This window comes from Chionomys nivalis, chromosome 7 (genome assembly GCF_950005125.1).
Source record: "Chionomys nivalis chromosome 7, mChiNiv1.1, whole genome shotgun sequence".
NCBI classification, from domain to species: domain Eukaryota; kingdom Metazoa; phylum Chordata; class Mammalia; order Rodentia; family Cricetidae; genus Chionomys; species Chionomys nivalis.
The window spans coordinates 11538046-11552149 of record NC_080092.1 but is presented as its reverse complement, the minus strand read 5'-3'; positions in this window follow the sequence as shown (position 1 = coordinate 11552149).

Genomic DNA, 14104 nt, shown 5'->3' with positions numbered 1-14104 from the left:
AGCACGAGCTGAGAAAACATGCGCGACCCGAGAGGAGGTCAGCGGTCAGCCCTTTCCGTCCAGGTCCATGGTCTCATTGCTTAATATATACATAAACAGAAACCGCAGGCCAGCAAGTGAAAGCTTGGTTTGCAAAGTGAAAGTATACACGAAATAGCAGCAGAGGACCCACCTGGGAATGGTTGGTTTGACACTTCTTATGGGTTAGAGGTTAGAGCCTCTAATGCAGTGGTTTTCAACCTGTGGGTCACGACCCTGATGGGGCGCCTAAGGACCCTTTCACAGAGGCTACCCTAGGACCATCAGAAAACAGACATTTTCATTACAATTCCATAATAGTAGCAAAATTACAGTCATGAAGTAGCAGCGAAAACAATTTTATGGTTGGGGTCACCACAACATGAGGAACTGTATTAAAGGGTCACAGCATTAGAAAGATTGAGAACCATTGCTCTAGTGGAAGAATCTTCTCTCACCCTGATAGGAAATCAAACACAGATTACATCAGTCAAGACCCTGAATTGCTGCTGTTTAAGTCAGGAGTCAGGGGCCCCCTATCCACACTTTGGTGGCATAGACAGAGACATGTTTTCAAAGGGATCAAAACCAGGACTCTTAGCTGGATGCGGTGGCGTGTGACTTTAATCCCAGCACTCAGAGGCAGAGACAAGCCAGTCTCTCAGAGTTTGGGGCCAACCTGGCCTACGTTGCAAGTTTCAGGCCTGTCAACAACAACATCAAACAAATGAAACAAAACACCAGGACTCTTGCACTGGAAGCCTCCAAACCTCGGTCAGGTGCTGGATTCCACTCCCACACCCAGGAGAGACCCTCCTCCCACATCACAGTGTGACCCTTAACTACAGCAGTACCACAGAGCTGTATACACCTCCCTGAGGAAGACTCCCTCACCCAGATGGATCCCAAAGGGAACGAAGTGATAAGAACAGGGAGAGAAAATGATAGACTCAGTGGAATTGTGGGCCCTTGTGAGAACTGGCTGCGCTGCTTCAGCTGCATAGTGTTTGAGTGTTTGTTAAACTGTGTATGTCTGTCTTGCGTGTGTGTCTCTGTGTATATCGTATTTCACAGTTGAAGAAATTCCAATAATTGACAGGTGGGTGGGAGAAGAGGTCAACGGGGGTCAGCTTTGCTCATTTGTGAGTGCCTGGGTAATGTCTGGGAAGGTGTCCCAAAAGCGGCCCAGGGAAATCGGAAGCTCAGATGTGACCTCAAGAGCTGCCAACACGCGCTGGAAGGGGCAGCTGAGTAGCGGCAGCCCCGCAGCTGCTGGGACAGGAGGTGTCTGCCCACAGGCGCCTGGCTGTGTCTCCAGCTGTCCTCCCAAATTCCCACCCTCACAGGTGCTGCTGGCGGTCAGACAACTGTCAGGGAATCCTTTGATACAGACTGCCATTTTAGGTAACATGTGTCCTGGGCACGAGTCCTGCACTTCCAACATCCCAGCTATCTATCTCCTTGTCCTTGCTCCCTGTCATAACCCTCCCTCTACTTGCTCTTCTGTCCCCTTCAGGCCAAGGCGCTCAGCCGCCCAGACTAGGGCTCTGGCAGATTTCTTTGAACTCTCAATGCTGTGTTCTTAGACTACCTGGAGCTGGGTGTAGAAGAGAGGGGTCTGTAGGTCTTGAGCAGGCATCAAGTTGGCCCAAGGACCCAGGCTGGCTGGTATTTTCCACAGGCTGTGCCAGCTCTCAGGCAGCCTGGCAATGGCCGAGCAGTCTGTCAGAATGTACCTCCCATGGAGCCCCTTGGAATCTCTCCTCTTACCTCCCTGGCACCCTACAAGGGAGTCCTGTGTGTCTGGCTCTGCTCAGGGGGCCCCTCAGCTGACCCAGCTCTGAAGCTTACTGATATAACTGGACCTGGGCCTGCTCAGAGGCATCGGAAGAGGACTCAGTCACGGGGACTGCAGGGGCAGGGGCAGCAAGGGAGGACTCAGAACTCTGGGGACTACTTGGGATCAAACTCTAGCCCGACTTAGGAGTTGTACCATTTGGGCCATGTGCCTTTTCCACTCTGCCTCTGTTTCCCTACTTATAAAACATGAAGTCCCAACAGCCTTGGCCCGAGTAGCTCTTACTGTCATCATTTTGAAAGAAAGTACCCAGACTCAGAAAGGCCAAATGAGTGCCCAAGGTCTGGCCAACTCATTACCCTACCACTCAATTGGCCTCTGTGAAGATGAGGGAACCAGTGCCCATGGCCTTGGGGCAAAGCAGGCAGCGTTCTCTCTATCCAGTTGTCTGGACTCTTAGGGAGTGATTGGGGCCAGACCACTCCTGCATCCTTCCCAGCAACTAGTGGAAGATCCAATCATTCAAGCAGGGTGGAAGTGGGCATGCTGGGTGCTGCTGTTCTGAGGTGCCGGGCTGGGGGGCCCTGCAATTGGCAGAGGAGCTTTGCACAAAAGCTGGGTCTTTTGGGGAAAGTCAAGAGATGGCACAGGACTGGCCACATGCATGCCTATAGGGAGGAACCCAGGGTGGGAAGAAATATCAATGGGGTGTGGCCCTGAATGTAGGAGAGTCAAGAGACGAGTGAGTTGTAGAGCTAGCTTGGTGCAGGGGCTGGCCCATGCGTGAAGGATGTTGGGTACTAATCTGCTGGCTGTTAAACTGGAAAGTGTGGTATGTTGTGGGATTCCCTTCTGGATGCTGTGAATATCACTGGTGAATAAAGAAACTGCCTTGGCCTGTTGATAGGGCAGAACTTAGGTAGGTGGGGAAAACTAAACTGAATGCTGGGAGAGAGAAGGATGGAGTCAGGAGAAGCCATGGAGCCGCTGCCAGAGACAGATGTGCTGAAGCTTTGCTGGTAGGCCAAGACCTCGTGGTGATGCACAGATTAATAGAATGGGTTAAATTCAGATGTAAGAGTTATCCAATCAGAAGCTAGAGCTGAGAGATGACGCAATGATCTTATGCCATCCTACCACACCACATGTTGGCACCCACATACAGAGAAAGAAGACAGTTTGCTGCTTCTGCTATTCTAGAATTTCTGCTGTCTGGACAGCCAGAATGCCTGATGTGAAAGGACATTATGAGTGACTAATCAAATGCCTGCCTGTGAATTTTACAGTTTTTCTTTCTTTTTGATTATTATTTTTAATATCCTTTTCCCAGCACCCTGGATTCAGAGGCGTGCTGATCTCTGTTCAATGCCAACCTGGTCTTCATAATGAGTTTCAGGACAGGATATAAAGAAACCCTGTCTCCAAAAACGTAAATTAATAAATAAAACAAAGAAGTCTGCTTAAAAAACAAAAATAAAACCCTTCTCTAGTTGGTGGACATGGTGATACACACTTCAAATCTCAGTGCTTGGGAGTCAGAGTTGGGCGGGTCTCGGTGAGTTAACAGCTGGTGTGTTAACAGTAAGTTCTGTGGCACACAAACACTGTCTTTAAGACAAAAGAACTAGTGACAAACTGTAGCTGTCATCTGTCATGTTCTCAGGGTCTGGCACTAAGCCCGTTGCCGCCATTTGCTAGTTGTCCCTAGTAGTAAACAACTTCTGCGCACGCTCGCTACCGACCCAAGAGTGGTTTGAATCCACCTATCAATTGCTCACACGTCTTGCTCACGCAATTGCATCAGTGTGGGCCGAGCCAATCAAGCAATGACACATCATAGGCGGACCAGGCGCTGTGTGTATTCCCCGCGCGGTCGGGCTGGGGTCTTTTCGCCTCCATCTTATCTTCAGTCTTCTGCGCTCCAATAAAGTACGTTCCAAGAAGAATCCTGTTGTGGTCGTCTTCTCTGCTGGCAGAGTTGCTCGCCGTAACAAACTTTAAGCGAATACTACTTAAAACACCCTTAAAGACGGTTTAAGGAAAACATCAGTTCATCCGATGTTCTAATATCAAATAGTCTGTATTGACTGATTTCAAGTCTCTTAATTTGAAGTGTGTGATGACGTAATATTGCAACCCAGTACAGGTGGGTTTCAAAAGCTATTTATAAAACTCAGGACAATTTAACTGTTAATACATCACAGGAAAGGAGACAGGAATGTGTCTTGCCTGCCATGTGGTGCTCACTCCTGGCCATCACACGCATGTGCTTCCTCAGTCTTTGCTCTAAACTCTGTGAAACTCACTTTTCCTGCTCTTGTGGCCCTAAACAGTTACAGGCTCACATCCTGTATTCCAGAACCAGGCAAGACAGTACGATGCCTTTCCACCTTCCCTTCATCCAGGAAATGCACAGCTAGTGGGAAAGAAAGGCTGCTAGGGTTCGGGGTTGAGAAGTGCGTACGTTCTGAAGTGAAGGACAAGTAGGAAATAGAAGCCAAGGTTCTGGTCCCAAACCTTCAGGACCATGGGTGGTCCCCATGGGACCTTTAAAGACCCTTATCTGAGTAGTCTCTCCTTGTCTTATCCTGCAGGAAGAGGGTGAATGATTCAGAACTGACCTCATGCTGACTGTCAGGGGCGAGTTTGTATTGGTGAAAATTTTTCTACTTTCTACGTTGCTTACTAGGAAGATTTTGCTCCCTGGTTTCCTTATTCTGGGACTGGGTGAGCAAGAGTGAGGCATTAGAGACTGTCAAGTCCATTTAAAGACCACATTGTTGCTCTTACCTCGATCCAAGCTCCAGCTGTATAAGGCCCAAGTCTTGCCCTTCACCTGACGCCACGAAGTGACACCCAGCTAATTTCCATCCTACTATTCCAAAAGCAGAACTTGCCAGCTAGGTACACTGCCTCAGACTTGACAAGAACAATTTTTTTTCCTTAGATTGAGAATATATTAAATACGAATCTATTTAAATGGTTTTTTAAAAATTTTATTTAGTTATTATGTATACAATATTCTGTCTGTGTGTATGCCTGAAGGCCAGAAGAGAGCACCAGACCCCATTACAGATGGTTGTGAGCCACCATGTGGTTGCTGGGAATTGAACTCAGGACCTTTGAAAGAGCAAGCAATGCTCTTAACCACTGAGCCATCTCTCCAGCCCTAAATGGTTTGTTTTAAAACATGGTTTCAGATGGAAGAGGAATACTCATAAATGAACAGAAAAAAAAATAGTTGAGTCTGGTCCTTTATGTTGAAAGTGTTAACACATTTTTAATCATAACTTTTTAGTTTTTTTTTTAACCTTTCAGTTAACAGGAAATGGTTCAGTCAGTGGTAAGCTTATTCTTTGAGCAATTTTCAGTGAGGTTTTAAATATCACACCTGATAGACATGCCAGTAAGCCCCCTGCAGCCTTAAACCACTTCTGCAAGTCACCTCTAGGAGAGTATTCACGATGCATTATCTCAGGGTAATTTATAAGTGTTCTGAGTTGCCTAAGATGAACCCTGAATCATAAAGGATTTTTTAAAAATAATCAGGATTCTTTATCCTACTAATTTAAGGGGAGCACAAATTACATGGAGTTGTTTGTCCTGCTTCAGTTCCTTAACCCCCGTGCTCAAGACACTGAAGCTGCCTCCAGTGTTCTCTGTGGCATTTCTTAGGAGTGAGAACTGGCAAGTGTGGGAGCTTTGCTTGGGGTGGGAAGGCTGCACTTCCCTGGGTGCAGAGATGTGGGTATTTGAGAGTTTATCTCAAATGTGGATTAACAGCCAAAGGAAGACCTCACTGCCTTCCAGGTGAAGGTGTGGTGTCCCACATGGAGCAGGCCGCCCATCAGTTACCATTCTGTTTGCTCCATACTGCTCTCCTACACAGTAGAGAACCTTCGAGAGCTCTTTGGTTAAAGGGTTTGTTAGAGTGAGGGCTTCACTGTGCTCACATCATTTGTTTTTTGGGTTTTTTTTGTTTGTTTTTGTTTTTGTTTTTTGTTTTTTGTTTTTTTTGAGACAGGGTTTCTCTGTAGCTTTTGGTGCCTGTCCCGGAACTAGCTCTTGTAGACCAGGCTGGCCTCGAACTCCCAGAGATCCACCTGCCTCTGCCTCCCGAGTGCTGGGATTAAAGGCGTGCACCACCACCGCCCGGCACATCGTTTGTTTAGAACTCATTGCTGACGAGCACTGCCTGTTGTTTTCTCTCTGGCATCACAGAACAAGAAGGAAGCTTCCCGTTGCATTACAGCAATGTGTACTAAGTGGAGAACTTGGCCTTGGGTAGTTTTGCAGCTCAGCTTATAGAACAGTCCAAAGAGACTTTGCGAAACATGATGACAGGCAGGGACCCTTTCCTATGTGTTTCAATACCTGCATACCTATTGAACAAGACAACAGGTAGACATTTCCTAAAGCTGAAGCAAAAGCTTCATAGAGTCTTGGTTACTTTATTTTTTTAATGCTTTACATTTGATACAACTATTAAAGATAAATTTTAAAATAACTTTCCAGTAATATATTAATTAATTTATATACAGTTAGTATATAGTAAATAATATGTATTTTAATATCTGTGTAAAAAGTGACAGTGGAAGACTGAGTTTCTCATATGGTATGTTTAATGTAGGACCTCATTGTTTTTTTTTTTTTTTTTTTTTTTTTTTTTTTTTTTTGGTTTTTTCGAGACAGGGTTTCTCTGTGGTTTTTGGAGCCTGTCCTGGAACTAGCTCTTGTAGACCAGGCTGGTCTCGAACTCACAGAGATCCGCCTGTCTCTGCCTCCCGAGTGCTGGGATTAAAGGCGTGCGCCACCACCGCCCGGCTAGGACCTCATTGTTAAGGCACAAATTATTTCAAAAGAGTTACTCTAACTTCCCACAGGGCAGGAAACCCTGACTGCTCTTTGGACTGGAGAGGGAGGGGAAAAGGATTGGGGGAAGGGGAAGAGGAGTGGGAGGAGGGGGAGGGAAATGGGAGGCGGGGAGGAGGCGGAAATTTTTTCAATAATAAAAAAAAAAACAACAAAAAAAAGAATTACTCTAAAACTACTCAGATTATCCGCCCCCCCAAAAAAAAAGGAAAGAAAAGGAAAAATGCAATAAGGGGAATGATTTGGGGGCTTTATTTTTTATTTTAAAAGAAAATTGACTTATTTGCCACAAGCTATTTTCCCCTCACTGGTGATAAGGTTCGTACAGGCTGGTTTGGTAAATGCTCAATGTTAGTTGGGTTTTCTAGATATTTAGAGATAAATTTCAATTAAATTAAATTAAAAGGTTCTTCAAACCTTTCAAAGACCTATAGAATATGGCATTTAAATGTTTTAAGAAGTTAGGACTTTTCATGACAATGAGACACATCTGCTCCTGGCAGCACCAATCTGCTTCAAGAGGAAGATGGGCATCAAAGAGGCTCCTTATGGAGTTGGTTAGCCACTTGGACAAGAAACTGCTCTTGCCTGAACTGCTTGATGAACTGGACATGCAGGATCCACAGAGAAATGACTGCTGAACTTGCCTAAAGGTGAGACAATCCTTTGGGGTTCCTGCTTCATGAAAGGACACAGAAGAAAGTGACTGACAAACTGCCAATATAGGCGGAACTGTCTTTGAAATTTCCTCTTCATGGAAAAGTCTGTTGGATACTATGGGCCTGTAGGCTGAAGATGATGCCCCAACAGTACAGAAGAACTTTGGGTGACTGTCCAGGCAGCAAGATGTCTCTGTCAATTCTAGAGTTTTGGAAGTTGCTTACAATGTACTTCCTGTTTACTTAGGTAATATTATATCCTTTTGGAGTCTTTGATGGAGTTGAAGAATTTATAGTTATAGTTGTAGTTTTCCTTAGTTATGATAAAAGATAAAGTAGATATAAATATTGTAACTATAATTCTTGCTTGATAACTTTTTTATTATATGTAATTTTACTATGTTAAAGTTAAAACTTTCCTTTTTTATTTACACAGAAAAGGGGAGGTGATGTGGATGTGGGATTCCCCTTTGTACGCAGTGAATACCATTGGTGAATAAAGAAACTACCTTGGCCTGTTGATAGGGCAAAACTTGGGTAGGTGGGGAAAACTAAACTGAATGCTGAGAGAAAAAAGGGTGGAGACAGAAGAAGCCATAGGGCTGCCGGAGACAGACGTGCTGAAGCTTTGCTGGTAGGCCATGACCTCATGGTGATACACAGATTAATAGAAATGGGTTAAATTGGGGCTGGAGAGATGGCTCAGTGGTTAAGAGCATTGCCTGCTCTCCCAAAGGTCCTGAGTTCAATTCCCAGCAACCACATGGTGGCTCACAACCATCTGTAAAGAGGTCTGGCGCCCTCTTCTGGCCTTCAGGCATACACACAGACAGAATATTGTATACATAATAAATAAATATTTAAAAAAAAAGAAATGGGTTAAATTAAGATGTAATAGTTAGCTGATAAGAAGCTAGAACTAATGGGCCAAGCAGTGATTTAATCAACACAATTTCTGTGTGATTATTTCAGTTCTGGTTGGGCAGGACGAACAAGCGGCCTCCCTGCAACAGTGGTGGGCCCTGAGACCTTATGTCAAGAAACCCCCATTGTCTCTTCTTGCTGCTCTCCAGACCACTAGACCTTCACCCTTTCTGGAAACCAGCCTTAGCAAAGTGGCCTCCTCAGGCAACACCTCCAGGAGCGCCTGGCTAGGTTTGGGGGAAAACCAACAGAAAGACAAGATACGGGGCTTTCAGGACTTGAGTCCAAGGGCTAGGGGCTGAGTGACTACCATCTCCTCAGCCAGCTCAGTGGGGTTCACAGATTCACTCTAGGAGGAGTGGGGGCACTTATTGGCCAGACCCCACCCTAGCTTATTCAAGGCTGGCCTCTCCTAAATACCCCCTACCAGGCCCCCTGCACCAAGCCCAGCTCCAGGTTCATGTGCCAGGCCCTAGGAATGAAAGGTGCTCTAAGCCCTTGGGCACCCCTGCACAGCCTACCCTACCCATCCTAAGCAGTAGATCCTGAGTTTACCCCTAATGTCAATGCAAAAAAAGAAGAACAAGACAACAGAAAACAGACTAAACTGCCCCTATGTCCAATTGTCCCTCATGAAATGAGGAGGGGCAGAGGATGTGGATTGGAGGCTGGGGTGCCCTGTGGCAAGTCAGTCCTCAGGGGCAAAGGTCTGTTTCTAGCGATCCCTGATGGACCAGACAGGACCATAGCTCGTCTCCTCTGTGAAGACTGATACACTGTTGCATCCCCGATTTGCCTTTCTAGCAACAGTTACCACTTTCCCAGCGCTCTGCCAGCCATGCACAGATCTCTGGCCCTGCTTCCTCCTTTTCCACAGCTGTGTTTGGGCTGAGTCTACAGTGCCAGTCTGCTCCTCCCCAGCTGCTGGGGGGACATCTGAACCCTTCAGGCCTGGTGCCAGGACCAGAGTCACTGACTGGGGTGGAGGAGCCCCAGGGAGGCCTATCCCAGCTGTCAGCACCAATGATGGATGAGAGAGTACATTATAGCGAGGCCCAGAGGACCAGGCGCCTGTTCTGCTCCAGGGGGAGCCCCTGATCTGGCCTCCTGGGGTCTGCAAGCAGAGCCTCTAACTCTCACAGCTGGGGGCCCGAGTGAAGGAACCTCCCAGTAAATCAGTTTAAATGCGGGAGGGTGCTGAGTCCTCCCACTCCCAGACATCATGGGCGGCTGGGTCTTTCCTATCGCCCACTTGCTGCTGTGCCTGACTTCTGAGAGCCTGCAAGGCGGTGAGGGTGGGCTTCTGGGGAGGGCCCCGGCAGCGTGGACTGGGACTGAGATTTGACTAGAACATGGGTTGGATGCCTGGGTTCCCCGGGGTGGAGATGGGGTGCGTTGGTAGAGTTTTAGCAGTGCAACCAGAAAATTCAAGATCATTCTTGGCTTCATAGCAATGTGGCTACAAAGCAAATTTGAGGCTAGTCTGGGGTACATAAACTCCCATAAAAAGAAGCTTGAGTTGTGGAGCGATCAGGGAGCAGTGGGCATTGGGGCTAGGGGCACCTAGGCAGGCAGAACATTCAGATGAAGAGGGGTTTCAGGGCACTGAAGATAGATCTAGGTCTTGCCTCCTTTCCGTTTCTGAGATCCCAGCCCTAAATAGCACCCTTTGCTTCCTTAGGACTGCCCCGACACCCTCCCAACCTGGGGAAAGGTAAGTGGTCCTCTGGACACTGTTTGACCACAGGGACTTTTGGGGCTTTCTAGGACCTCCCCTAGATGTCCCCCAGCTCTGGAACTGCAGACATGAAGGACAGGAGAACATGGAGTCTCCTCCCACTGGCGACATTAGCAATGTGTGCTTGAGGGTGGGCAGCTCAGACACTCATCCTATTGGAGGAGTTGGGAGTTTTGTACCTGAAAACGTGGGGCCCCTGGAAGAGGGGCCTGGAGTCTGTCTGTACCGGAGAGCAGGCCATGACAAAAGGGAGGGGGAGGTTCTGGTGGCAGGAAAGGCAGGGTGCTAAAGTGGGACCCAGCAGTGACCAGTGACCTAAGGCAGAGGGACTTCAAGGCTTTGGGGGTGAGACTGAGTGTCATGAAGGGGCCTAAGGGTAGCAGAAGGGATCTCTGAGACTGGTGAAGAGAGGAGCTGAGGAAGGGAAGGGGGCAAAGTAAGGATCTTTGATGGGGAGAGAGGGCTATATACACAGGTGAGGAGAGCAAACTGAGCTCTGCCCCTCAAATACCTAGAGGTATATCTTGGACACCATCGTCCATGCCAGGAACCCAATGTAAGTGCCCTAATCCCAGACTGTTCCTCTGGTTCTGTCCTTACATCTCCTGTGACCAGAGGGGAAACTGAGGTTCAGAAACAGACGTGACATCTACATTTAGCCCTCCTGGCTCCCTTCTAAATTCTCCCCAACTCAACAGGCTTTGGCAATCCAAATGGTTACATACGAGGTTGAATTGTCAGAGGTGTACGCAGTGGTCCAGAGAGATTCCTGCCCTTCTGCCCATCCCTAGACTAAACTTCTCCTTTTTCCTTCAGGCTACAGCCCCTCCAGTGGACTGGGAACAGGTGAGCTGCAGTGAGAACTTGAGGGCCAGGGCAGGACACTCCCCCAGAAAGAAGGGCCAGACAGCAGCAGAGAAAGCGGATACAGGCAAACAGATAACTAACTGAGCAGTGTGGTTCATGCCAGTGAACCCCAAACTCAGAACTTGAGGCAGGAAGGTCACTGAGAGTTCCTCAGCCTGGACTACATAGTAAGTTCTAGGCTAGCCTGGGTTACAGAGTAAAACTGTCCAGCCCCTGTCCCCACCCTAAGAAAACAGTAAGGAAGGTAGGGATGGATACTGGGTACTGGGTAGATGCTGAGCAGGAGACGCAAAGGAGGGATGGTTCGTGCTGTGCCCGCTCCTCTTCACATCCTTTGGTCTGAGCCTAGCCCCAGAAGGTGGGAAGAGCCGTTGAGGGGAATAACTATGTGAACAACAGGTAGTTCTGGGAGACCCTCGGCCTGGTGGCCCTCGGTACTCACCTGCTTTCCTTCTCCCCAGCCTTTGGAGAGGCTAAACTTCAAAAGCCAGGTGAGCTCTTCCAGCCTAGCTCTCTTTCTGTTTCTCTTCCCCACACCCCTCTCCTCCATCCATCTAACCAGGACTCAGCAACACCCAGCCAGGTGAGCACTGTGGGGTGGAGGATGTCAGCATTTGGGGCATTCTTCTGTTGCCTCAGACAAGAGCTGGAGGATGATAGGGGCTGAGGAAATATTTAGGGTTGTCAGTTTCTATCTTGGTCCCAGAGAAGAGTTTCAAGGCTCCCCCACTTCAGCTGGGACCCCACACTTCCTCGACTCAACTCAGCACTTTCTCACCTCACAGGCTCCCCAGCTCAAAATGGCTACGGAACAGGTAGAGGTGGGGCTACCATGGGGAGTTGGGAATCAAGGGCTGTCCCTAGGAAGGAGGAGTTCTGTGACCCTCAGTTGACCTTCATCTCTTTCTCAGGTGTTGGTGGGGTTATGGAACATCCAAGGCCAGGTGAGCCTTCCCTGGGTGCTATTTGTCCTTCCCTATAGTAACCCCTCCTTCACTCCGTACCTCCCTGACACCCTACCCTGTCTCTGTAGTGTTTAGTAATGCCAATGGTCTAGAAGCAGGAGCTTGCCCAGATATAGCATCCTATCCAGGTGAGGTATAGGAAAAAGGGGGTGTTCCCATTTGGGGGTGTGGTACCACTAGGTTAGTTCCCCTGGACCTCAAAGAGACAGAACTGGTGGCTTAGGAAACACAGGCAAGAGAGACCATGACAGCCTCTGGTGTCAGGCATGAGGAGGAGAGAAGAGACAACCCTGTCTCGCCACCATTTCAGCTGAGCCCCCAGACATCGCCTTAGGTCTCTCAGTTCAGAAGGGCTATGGAACTGAGAACCTAGGAGGGAAGCTTGGTCCCTGGGGTCACATCATCTGCCTCGACTCTCTCCTCAGGCTTTGGAGGAATTGTGAAGCCCCAGAAGCCAGGTGAGAGCCCTCTCCATGCCTGCTCCTCTTTCAGCCTAACGCCCACATGCCCTCTTTATTCTTCTTTCTGACTCTTTACCCCAGGATATGGACTGGGGCTGGCAGCTGGAGTCTTTGCAGGGACAGGAACTCAGCCAGGTAAGGACCCTGGGACCAAAAGGAGAGAAGCTGGTTCTGAGTGAAGGGCAGGGCTCAAGTTCTCCATCTGACCCAGGCCTGGGAGGGGATCTTCAAGCTCAGGGGTTGGAGATCGTGCCCTGCCCATGTCTTAGCTCCATCTCTGCCCATGGTTCCCTATGTCCTCCAAACATGTCCACCCATGGCTGCTACCCTTTCCTCAGTATTTAATGGCAGAAATGGCTTGGGCATCAGTAGGTCCCCTGAAGCAGGAAGGGCCACCAGGGGAGAGTAACCAAGGCAGGATGGTGAAGTAACTGTGGGGGTGGTGAAGAGGACTCAGGGCACAGTTTAATCAGAGGGCAGGGATATCAACCTTGTTATGTCTGTCTCTAGCATAGGAGGGGGCATGAGACCTCAGAAGCCAGGAAGCCAGGCAAGGGAAAAGCCTGCCCCTTGCCTTTCTCCTACACTGCTCTCTCTCTCTCTCTCTCTCTCTCTCTCTCTCTCTCTCTCTCTCTCTCTCTCTCTCTTCTCCTTCTCCTCCTCCTCCTCCTCCTCCTCTTCCTCCTCCTCCTCCTCCTCTTCCTCCTCCTCCTCCTTCTCTTCCTCCTTCTTCTTCTTTTTCAAGACAGGGTTTCTCTGTAGCTTTGGAGCCTGTCCTGGAGCTAGCTCTTGTAGACAAGGCTGGCCTCGAACTCACAGAGATCCACCTGCCTCCTTCTCCCAAGTGTTGGGATTAAAGGCGTGCGCCACCATCACCCGGCACTTTCTTTTCTCCCTCTTATGCTGCATCTCTGACTCAGATCTGTCATCTCTAGGTTTCGTCTCTCCCTGTCTCCATCTCTGTCACTGCATTACTTCCCAAGGGCAGGTCCCTTCACTGGCCTGCCAGACCTATTGTTTGAGAAGTAGTCTCCAGCCTAGGGAGGTCTTCTAGGCTGATCTTTGGGCATTCCCTAAGAGAACTGCTGGGGGCCTGGGCCACAAATTTCTGGGGTATGGATACCATGGGAGTGGTCTGGACCATCTCAATCTAGCCTCCTACTGGCCTGGCTGCAGCCACTGCCTCTCTCTGCCCACAGCCCCTGCACCTCAAAATGGCCATGGACCAGGTAAAGAAGGAGATGGGAGGATTTGGGGATATGTTCTGGGAAGCTCTTGGTTCCTTATCTAGTCCTTATTTCTTTCTCAGGCATCAGAGGGGCCATGAGGCCTCCAAAGCCAGGTAAGGTCTGCCCTCTGTCCCAATGTCCCTGTGAGGCCCACTCACCCCCTTACTCTTTATTGCTGTCTCCCAGGGTTTGGCAATGGGAACGGAATCGGAGCTGGTGCCTTCCCTGGAGTTGGAGCCCAGCCAGGTGAGGGTACCTGGGCCAAACTGGGGATCTGGAGATGAGGGTAAGGGAGAATCGAGGGAAGGTCATGGTCTGGTAGAGCAAAGCTGATTTCTGTGGCCTGGTGTGGTGTGTGCCTTTAATTCTAGTACTCAGGAGGCAGAGGCAGGCAGATTTCTATGAGTTCTGGGCCAGTCAAGGTTGCATTAAAAAGGAGGAGGAGGAGGAGGTTATTTCTGGAATCAAGTCTTAGTGCACAGACCTGTGATCTCAGATACTTGGATGCTGAGACAGAATGGTTTGGAAGTTTAAAGGCTCCCTGGGCTGATGAGTGAGTTCAAGGCCAGGCTG